The 11,329-nt window shown below is 34.3% G+C and overlaps 2 pseudogenes; one reads left to right on the forward strand and one right to left on the reverse strand.

Moving 5' to 3' along the window:
• Nucleotides 1-771: 771 nt before the first annotated feature.
• On the reverse strand, nucleotides 772-1,199 carry LOC100684645 (annotated as a pseudogene).
• Nucleotides 1,200-2,246: 1,047 nt separating this feature from the next.
• LOC100688699 lies at nucleotides 2,247-10,906 on the forward strand (annotated as a pseudogene).
• Nucleotides 10,907-11,329: the final 423 nt, after the last annotated feature.

Raw genomic sequence — 11,329 nt, forward strand, 5'->3', positions numbered from 1 at the left:
TTCAGTTCCCAATAAGAATTGGTCATACAAAAGTTATTGAATAAATATAGTTTGAATGAAGTTAATTTAGTTATTTGCTATAAGATTTCATTGAAGAGATATCTATGGGCTGCCTCAGCCTTCTAGAAAATGTTAAACCTCTCATGATAACTAATCTAATAACCACCAATAATAGAATGAAATATTTCATTATAGCCAGTTATTAGTTCCTTTTCCTTTTCACAACATACATTCTGCCCATACTTATCAAAGGGCAACTATCAGATGTACATCTCTCAACACTTCCTTAACCTAATGGTAAGCACAAAATACATGCCAAAGTAAAATGTAGGTCACAGTTGATGCTTCTAAATGTGTCTTAGAATATTAGAAAAACACATACTTCTGAAATCATGAAAAAAATTTAAGGAGAAACATTTTCATCATTTCAGATGTTTATTCTTAATTCTCTATACATAAAAAGGACACAAATATATTCCTTATAATAAACTTTGTTCCTCCCTCATCTATTTTTGGAAAATCTATTCCATTTCTTAAAAATTTGATACAGTTTTAACCATCTGGGCCTGATATTTTCTTTGTGGGAATAATTTATGACTTAAAAAAAATCTGTCTCTTCAGACGTTCTATTTCTTTAATTTTGGGTGTTTACTAGGAATTATCTATCCTAGTCAGGTTATTGAACTTATTTGCAAAAAGGTGTTTATAATATTTTTCACTTTATCCTTTTTTTTCATTTTTTACGTTTTTTATTTAAAGTCATATATAAGATTATTCCTGCATCTTCTCAATTGTTTCTTCCTTCTATTTGCCCTTTTCCTTTCCTACTTTGCAAGATTTGGCTTTATGTTCAAGGAACATTTTGTGGTCTTTGTCCAGTTTTAGTCTAGTGATAACCACCTTGCCAGGATGAACGCCCACGCGGGCAGTTGTGCCAACTGCCGTCTCTCCTGTGCTTGTTCAATGTAGAAGATGTATTTTTTTCCTATAAACCCGGGGTACTCTACCAGTTTGCTGATTTGTAGTGTCCTCATACAACCTATACTTCATCTTCCTTTTGGATAGGCATAGATCCAACATTGTACTTCTATCTCAGCTATTCAGAAAGAGAGGAAGACAATCTTCCCTGTGATATTGGGAAGACTTAAATATCTTTTACAGTTCGTGCTGTCAGAAGTGACAAAGGGATTAAACATCATTTTGGCCACTGGTTCTTCAGCGATGGCTGCAAAAGGGAAGAGCTTGCTTTATTCTTTTAATGTCTTTAAGGTCTATGATAATATCTATCCCCTCTTATATTTCCTATTTTCTTTTTACTCTCTTTCTTTATTGTTGAGTCTCTATCAAGTCATTTAAGTTTTAAAAACTTTTCGAAGTACCAAAAATTTTGTTCTTCTACATTTCCTCCAACACTTGGTATGGTCCATCTTTTTAATATTTGCCACTCAAAGGAGTGGTAATAATTAATTGCACTGAGCGGTTTTTTTTTTCTTTTTGTATGTTTGATTGCAATCCATATATCTTAAAACCGCAAGAATTGTTTAACAAGAAGATAGCAGTACACAAGCATGTTGATTTAATTAGAAGAAATTATTTACCAAAATAAGATAGATATTAAATACAGAAATATTAAAAGTTCTCAACCAAAGCAGTCAATTGTATTACTTAGAGAGAAAGAGAGACAGAATGATGGAGAGAAAAACAGAGAGAAATATTGGATATATAATAGATTTATTACTTTGTTGAAGTGCTAAAGGGAGGCTGCCTAAGTTACCTTAATATAAATTACCTTGATATTTGTGTATGTATATGCTAAAATGTGTTTTATTAATAATTCACATTAATAATAGTCATTTGCATGACTAATCTATTATGTTTTATCTTCTATCTGGAATAGTTCACCTGTGAAACCTTGCTATAATGAGACTATGCTGACACTGTTGTTTTGTTTTGTTTTGTTTTCCATTTCATTTCCAGGTAGTTTCTTGTTCATCTTTTTATTTATTAACTATTTCCCTAAGAACCTAAATTCATTTATTCCTAAAATATTAGACTTTCTACAACTGAAATAAACTCTAAGTGGTTGTAACTTAAGAACAGTAGTAGTTCTTATAATTTTATGTACAAGATTTTAATGTTAATGTTAATTATGGTATTTATTTTTCCATAGGCCAACATTGATTTCAGCCCAGCCACTTTTCAAATCTCACCTTAAAACAGGCCTTTTCAGGAACACTGACAACTGCATGCCCTGTGGAGATGAGGTAAGTCTCAGGAATTCATAAAATGTGGCTTCATATCTGAACTGTGCTTCTGAGCCACTTGAAAAGGATAAGCAACTGATGGGCCATGTGCCTTGTTGATAGCAGGACTTACTTGGTTTCCTGTTGTTCCCCACTAAGCTCTTAAATCTCATTATTCTGAAGGACTGTGGAGAGGGATTAAGTATGCCTGAGAGAGGCAGTGGTAAATTAGAGGGCAAAAATAGAAAAATCTTATATTCTTGCACTATTGGTGCTTGATATTTCCTGGAATATTGATGAATTTACTCAAATTTATTGACTAATGATTATCTTTTCTTATGTCTTTAGCCTATCCCTTCATGATACATTTTCTCATTTGGTTCACTGTTCAATTTCTAGGATGTCCAGTGACCTAATTAAATCTTAGACAATAGGCTATTTTCTCCTTCCTCTAAAATGCAATTGTATATTGATATTAATAGTTCATCTATTACTTTCTGGAATAACACAAAATAAACCTGGACTCCTATTCATGTAGAACATCTTAAGTGATACCAATGCAGTGATCAAATTGCCCTCTAGGTCTTCTTTTCAGACTAAATATGACCTGTTTCTTCAAATTTTCTTAACCCAGAATGATTTCCTGCAATTGGGTCACCTTTCTGAGTCACTGTCCCTTCCAAAATATATATGAAGGGTTCCCTTTTCTCCATATTTTCACCAATGTTTGTTATCTCTTGCCTTTTGATGACAATAATCTCAATAGGTTTGAGGTAATGTCTCATTGTGGTTTTGATTTGCATTTCCCTGGTCATTAGTCATACTGAGCATCTATTCAGTTCCTCTGCCCATTTTTAAATCAGACTGTTTTTTTTTTTATTGACTTGTATGAATTCATTATATATTTTGGATATTAATCCTTTATTAGATATTTGATTTCCAAATATTTCTATTTCATAGTTTTCTTTTTATTTTGTTTCTTTTTTTTAATTTTTATTTATTTATGATAGTCACAGAGAGAGAGAGAGAGAGAGAGAGAGAGAGAGAGAGAGGCAGAGACACAGATAGAGGGAGAAGCAGGCTCCATGCACCAGGAGCCCGATGTGGGATTCGATCCCGGGTCTCCAGGATCGCGCCCTGAGCCAAAGGCAGGCGCCAAACCGCTGCGCCACCCAGGGATCCCTATTTTGTTTCTTTGGTATGTAGAAGTATTTTAGTTTGATGTGTCCTGCATATTGATTTTTGCTCTTGTTGTTTGTACTTTTGGTGTCATGTGAAAAAAAAATATTGCAAAGACCAATGTAAAGGAGATTTTTCCATTTTTTTTCCCCTCTAGGAATTATGTTTTCAGGTTTTATGTTTAAGTGTTTAACCCATTTTGGATTAATTTTCTGAGTGATATAAAATAGGAGTCCAAAATCACTTTTCTATAAGTGGATATCCAGTTTTCCAAACACCATTTGATGAGACTGTCCTTTCCCTATTTAATATTCTTGGCTTTCTTGTCCAAATAGTTCACCATTATTCATTATCTCCAACATAAGGAAATAAGTGTTCATCAATAGATGAATGAATAAAGACACACAAAATGGACTATTATTCAGTCATGAGAAAGAAGGAAATTCTACCATTTGCAGGAACATGGATGGTACTTGAGAACATTATGCAAAATGAAATAAATTAGGCAGAGAAAAACAACTATTATATGATATTACTTTTGTGTGATCTTAAGAGTTAAACTCATGGAAATAGAATAGAATGGTGGTTATCAGGGGCTGGAGGAGCATGATTGAAGAAGTGGGGAGATGTTGGTCAAAGGGTACAGACTCCCAGTTATAAAAGAATAAGTTCTGGGGATGTAATTCACAGTATTGAATTGACTGTGACTATAATTAATATTATTAGGTTACATACTTGAAAGTTGCTGAGAGAGTAGACCTTAAATGTTCTTACCACAAAAAAGAAATGGTAATTTTGTGATGAGATGGAGGTAAAGGTAAGAGAATAATCATTCTGCAATTATATAAGGGTATCAAATTAAAAAGTTGTACATCACTTATAAAATATATGTCAATTATAGCTCAAATGAAGTGGGGGAAAATTATATATGAACTATTCAAGAAATACTTCAGATAAATTCTTCAAAATACCAAGTAAAAAGAATACATATGGGGATACAGCACCACCAAGCAGTTGGTTTATTGGAATTAAACAATCAAAAAAGATACTTAAGGATTGAGACATTTGACAGGCTTATTGATTCTTAAAAGCAGTGCATTTCTGAGAAAAGTAGCCTCAGTAAGGCTTATCAGTATCTGAGAGTGCTCCATTAAGAAAGTGGGAGATGAACTAAAACTTAAAAGATGAATAGGTTTTCATAATGACTTACAGTGGTACTTAGTAATAAGGAACTATATTTCAAATAAAATAATCCTACTCAATGTCTCTTCTGTTTGATGTTTGTACAAGTGAAAAGGAAGGAGAGTCTGAATTGGCATGTGGCAGCACAGCAGGTGCTAAACAAACACAACACTTTGTGCTCTTGTACGAAATATCATGAAAAAAACACCTTCTCCTACTTTCCATATGCATACAAATGTATTAAATATGGATTCCTTACCTATACAATATAATAAATTAAGTCCCACATTTTAAGTATATATAAGTATAGGTATGCATACATTTATACTTTCATGTATAAGTTTATATTTTTAATAAAATGATCAGTGTGGAATTTCACACGCTTGTATGAAATTTTATAGTGGGTTTTATGATAGTTAAGTAATTAGTCAAATAAATCTTCCTCAAAATTATTGTACACTGTAAAGTTTCCTGTGATATAAAAAATAAAATGTTAATGATCCATGAATTTTCAAAGAACAAATGCAGCATACACAATATATTAAAATGCTAGCACTTTTATTTAAAAAAAAATCAGTGAGTCCAAGGAAACCTAATGACAAAATATAAAAATTGTTTTTATTATTCTAGAATCGGGACAAAAGTATCAGATAAGTAACATATTGGTTAAGTGATAATGATACTCTTAGGCTTGTTATTTAGGAAAACTTGTAAAGCAAGGAATATACTACATATTAATGCAAGCAGCCATCTTTTGTCTATAGTAATGTTCTTGAAAGGTTGAATTATTTGCGTGGAAACTATCAGGACAATTCAAGAAAATTATTTGAATTATTACAATGAATGAATGTTGGAGTTTATTTTAAGATGTTTACTGCTTGCAGCATTTTGGGGATTTCATATCTCTGGAATATAAAGAAAGTTCTGGCATTTTTTGTCCTTTATTGTTACTTCATATGTGCACAGATTTCCAGAAAGAAAAGACCAAAATCTGGTCAAATGGTTGAAAATGATGAGCAAGAGTGAAAGTACATGCTCATCATCTCAAAGAGAGTAAGTCTTTTTTACACTGACATTTAGGCAATCTGAACTTCATATACTCCATGGGGAAACTGACAATTTCTTGATTGATGAGGAGGAGTTGGTGATATAGAAATAACTGTTGCCAAGTTCTGGCCAATAATTCCAATATATTTCTTTCATTCTTAATAAAATTTCAAAACCTGAGATGTTGTAATAAAGTAATTGTAGCATGGTTCTTGGATGATGGAAAGAACTCGAGTGAATATCCTTTAATAAATGTTTTTTCTTGCCAGATTTTTAAAATAGTGTTTTTAATATATATATATGTGCTTGCTGATAAGAAAAATGCTAAATTTCTTCATCCTTTAATAGTTTACATATTGACTCATTCCCCTCTCTACTACCACCCAATAGTTAACTTTTAGTGGTCTGTTACTCATTAGTGATATTTTCAGTAAATTAAATCTATCTATAATTAAAATTTTTTTCAGTTGAATTATTTTGATGTTTCAATTTCCCCCTTCAAGATTTTAGCCAAGTATATTTGATGTATTTCACTGTATTTCACTGTTCCTGTGTTTTTAAAACAAGCACTAATGAGAAATTAAAAGTAGCTGTAAACACTCAGACTCAATTTTCTCAGTCGCTGAATTCAGTGCAGTTAAAGCTAACAAATACTTTATTATATTGTGGTCAACATTATGGTAGAATATTCTCATTGATGGATATAAATTTAGCCTATTCCCCCACTAACATTTTTGTTATGTTCCAAAAGCTGCCTGCAAAGAAGTTTAGCACTTTGAAATGCAGTTTTTTTAAAATTCCTCTTATAAACAATACCTTACAAGGTGATTAATTGTTGAAGCAAGTTCACAAATACTATTTACCATAATGTCATAGAAAAATATATTGACTGCAACATTTCTATTGTTATTAACCACAACTCATAACCTAGTTTCTATGGAAAGTATATTAAAAATTCTGTCGGGAAATGCAGGTCTATTTTCCCCAAGTAAGCAATGGGAATGGGAACTCCTGGGGTTGTTTTAGCAGTAGGAAAGAGATTCCAGAACGAGCTTCCACAAGGTGACGTCTTTAGGTGAAAAGATATTGGACAGCAGAGTATTGGGGTTACAAGAAGTATGGCTCATTTATTGTAAAAACACACACAAAAAAAACTCTAAATGAGAATTCTTAAGTGTTATTGTATACTGACATCTTCTGTTGCTCTCTGGCTGCCTAGAACCACACTGTTGGGTCAGCCTTTTACAGAGAGAGCCTCACATTCCAAAATATTTACTCCAAATTACTATAATAAAAACTTGCATTCTTCCAGAGAAGATGCTTTAGGATAATGTTTTGAGAAGAGACTGGTGAAAGAAATTCACAAAAATATTTGAAGGCTAATAGTCTAATCTTTTATTTCACACACTTTAGTCTGTATCTGAATGATAATTTCACAGTGGAGTTTGTACTTATAAAAGGACTTCCGTTAGCACCACTAAAAAAACTGTAGCATTAATATGTGTAGCTCAGTTATGTACAAAGGCCATTATAATCCTAAAGTAATATAGGGTGATGCCTTGTAAAATAAAGAATGAGAGAGAATTCAACTCTACTATCTTAATGGTCATTGATAAAAATCTATGTCTTGAAACCTAATGCCTTTAGTTATAGAATGGCATGATATTTTGGTTATCTTGAATAAGAATACAATCAATTATAAAAATGGTAGAAACGAAACTGATTATGTTATTTTCTGAACAAGATGACGGAACTGATAAAGATTTATTTAGTTTAATATATTTATAACGTGTAATATTACTGACATTAAGTATTTAATTTTTTTTATAATGCCTCTGCATGTAGAATTTTACCATATCTTCCAGGTTTGGGAGGATGGGTAATATATTTGATTCATTTAATAATCATTTTGAGTTTCTTTATGAATTCACTTATTGTGTATATATCTGTTAATATACAGTATTTTAGCATCAACTTTAATAACTACTTTCCTAGATAATGGTAAGAAATATTTCTTGTTTTCTTACACTATTTATAAAATTAGAGCTAATATTTATGTAGTGCTTAACATGCTCCTGGCACTGCTCTATGTTCTTTAACATATAAATGTATGAAATCTTTATAGCAATCCTATGTGATATTACTATCTCCATTTAATAAATGAGAAAACTGAGGTACACTATTTACGTAACTTGGCCAAGACTACACAGCTAGTAAATGTAGAGAGTATTATGTAATTTATCTATTTTACCAAAGATATTTTCCAGTGTTTAGGCATAGGAAAATATTCAGGATACTTTTAAAGTCATCTACCTTGAGAAGGTAGTCTATCTGGAGGGATGATGTTCTTAAATACCTAAACACAGGGGTGCCTAGTTGGCTCTGTCACTTTAGTATCTGGTGTACCTTCAGCTCAGGTCATGATCCTGGGGTCCTGGGCTCCAGTCCTACATCAGGCTCCCTGCTCACTGGGAATGTCTGCTTCCCCCTCTCCCTCTGACCCCTCTGCTATGCTCTCGCTCTTTCTCTCTAAAATGAATAAACTAAAAAATATTTTAAAAATACCTAAACACAGAGAAAACAAATATGTAATCACAATGTTTTTCAGTGTCCTGTGGTCAATTACATGACATGGAACAAATAAGAGACACGTGGTAATTTAGTAAGCATGGCATAGCTGAATATTTTCAAGGAAGGGGAATTATAATTTGAATGAAGTGTGGAGAATGACTTGTCAGGCAATAGTGATAACTTGAAGAAATCCAGAGAATTAATGATAGCAAGATGAAATTAGTGGCAAGTAGCAAGAGAAAAATTAGGGAGCATTTAGAAACTAGAATGCACATGTAGTTTGTAAGATATTGGCACGAGGTAGGAAATGGGGCACTGAATAGGCTTCTGGGCTAGGCGTTAGGGTAGTTGCTGTTGATAATCAGTCATTTAGACAAAGTAAAAGGAAAAAGCACCAGCACTGGCAAATTTGGGCTGGAGGATAAATGACTTCAGATATGGACATACTGATTTGAGTTATAATGTGGGAGATTTTGTATATGTGATGGCATAGGGACAAGTTGAATTCTGCTGTGATTATTATACTATAATTAGATTTTTAATGAAATTAGAATTTTTAAAAAATCTGAATTCAAATCAGAGTAGTATAGAGTTGATTTTACAAAAGTTCTTAGATTTATGTGACAAAATGGTGATTTATTGATTGTGTACTTCAAAAAAAGTTTATGTTTTATAATATTTACAAATGATTGTCTAATGTCTGACATTTTAAAAAATAAATTTTGCACTAGAGCCTCTGTGAAACTTTCTTTTGCTCAGGGTTTGGGTTTGTCGGGTCCTCAGGGCACTCCATGGGGCTGCCCCCAAATCTCCTCAACAGGTGAGCAAGTGTCCACTCCTGGCTTGACTACAAAAGGTGGACCAGGGCAGCGGCCCTCAACAGGCCTCTATCTATAGTGCAGACAAGAGACCATGGAAGGACCTTGGGCCGAGGCATTGAAGGACAGATGGTCAGCAGCACTTTAGGTTAGATAAAGAAGGATATTTCCTTAGTGTGGATTGCTGCCTTTAGTAAAAACATGTCCATTTGCCATTCACTCCACCAGTTGTGAAGAAACTGCTGGGATAGAAGAAATCATGTGCTGCCTCTGGATGAGCAGGTAGGAGAGCAGAATGGAAAAAAAAAATAAAAAAGTAGTTTGAGAAAGCAGTTAAATGTCTGGCAGAGAAACTAAAGAAAACAGGACAATTAGATAAGCTTGAGAAAGCCATCATCACTCAAAATTGTAATACTAAATGTCTTACCATACCAAGCACTTGCTCTGAAATTCAGAAACTGAGGAGACCCATTATGATAGATCAGTGGGATAAGACAGGCCTTCACAGCTTCTTTGAACAAACCAGGTCTCTTGATGGTTGTCTTCAAGTATCCCATTGAAAAGGACAGCCACATTTATGTGTTGCTGACCATGGTACTGGCCTGATCTTCACAGGCATCACGAAATCAAAGCAATTGTAAACTGTGAATGTGCTTTTAATCTTTAAAAAGATCTGAAGTATGTTTACACTTTACTATTACCAGAGATTTGAGACACAAGTTTTGCTTCCAGTATTGAAATCCTAATAGAACTGTCACCTCTAGATGATTATACCTGCTCCATTCCTGGAAATACTAATTTCCCAGTGAGAACTGAGCCACAGAGTAATTACACACCAGAAACTCCATCTCCTGGATGTATCATGGAAAATGGAAAAACATGATCAACAGATGAACGGATATAGGATCTCCAGCAGAACTATCTCCTACTACTTTTTCTGTGTTAACCATAGTTTGAATTTGCAGCCAGTTACTCATTTAGGTGTTCAGTAGCATATTATGAATTAAACTGGAGGGTTGGAGAGAATTTTCAGGCATCACTGCTCTCACTCTGTAGATGGCTTCACAGATCCATCAAACCCAGAAAGGTTCTGCATAGGGTTATTCTCTAATATCAACCAAAATGTGACTGTAGAAATGACAAGAAGACATATAGGAAGAGGAGTATGCTTATATTAGATAGGTGGGGAAGTTTTCACCGAGTGCCTAAAGTGATACTGTAGTCTTTTGCAGAGCCCCAAGTATAATCAGAGATAGAGCTAGCACCCTGCAACAGAGTGTAAAATTCCACCAGGCTGCAGTCTGAAGATCTTCACTAACCAGGAATTTGCTGCTCTTCTCGCAGTGTGCTAATCAGAGTTTTGAAGCTGTGTATCAACTAGGATGTGCATCCTAAGAATGAGTTTTGTGAAATACTAGGAAGCAGAATACAGAAGGCACATGGTAACGAACACTCACCAGATTGTGTTGGGGAATGACTGCATAAGAAGGTTTCCAGAAGGAACTGTCCTCTACAAAGATGCCATGAATGTGATGGTTCAGATGGAGACTTTATCTTATGCAAGGTCAAGCTGAAAACAGTATGGATTCCTCCTTTTGTCCCTTGAGAAAGGGCGGCCTAGCCTCAGATAATATGTAAACAACCTCTAAAGTAGATTGAGATGAAAAACAGAGGGTGTGCTTTGTCAGCTTTTGCGTGAGAACTGAATAAATGCAGCCTGCAAGGGCAAGAGCTTGCCCTTAGCCCTAGAGGCTTTGAGACCCCCACTGTGTATTCATTCATTCATAGCCATGCAGCACCAACAGGATTGAACTTCATCTGAATGGACCTCTACAGTGGTTGGACAAAGTATTAACTCACATATGATCCCTTTGTTACAGAGAACTTGGTTCTTGTCTCACAGAGTCAAAGAATGAATCTTGAGGACACAGGAGCGTGAGTAAAGGATAGAAGCTTATTAAGTAAAGATACAGAGAAAGCTCTTAGGAGTGAGAGGGGTCCCGACAATGTTGCCACTGAGGGCTTGTAGGGTTGGTCTTTTACTGAAAGCCTGATCAGGGAACCTAAATCCTTTTAAACTATCCATTGATATCACCATTGAGTAAGGACTAGTGATAACATCGTTAATGGCTTACTTCCTTTTTAGAGTCTGATGATTTTTTTGGTTACAGTAGGTGTTAGAACAAGACACCCTCCTCACCCACACCTTAGGGCAGTGTGGTGTGGCTTGTTCTCTTATCTCTGGTTTCCTTACACCTCAGCATTTTGGGGATTTTTGTGAGCCTGCTT

The sequence above is a fragment of the Canis lupus genome, chromosome 31 (genome assembly GCF_011100685.1).
Source record: "Canis lupus familiaris isolate Mischka breed German Shepherd chromosome 31, alternate assembly UU_Cfam_GSD_1.0, whole genome shotgun sequence".
Taxonomy (NCBI): Eukaryota; Metazoa; Chordata; class Mammalia; order Carnivora; family Canidae; genus Canis; species Canis lupus.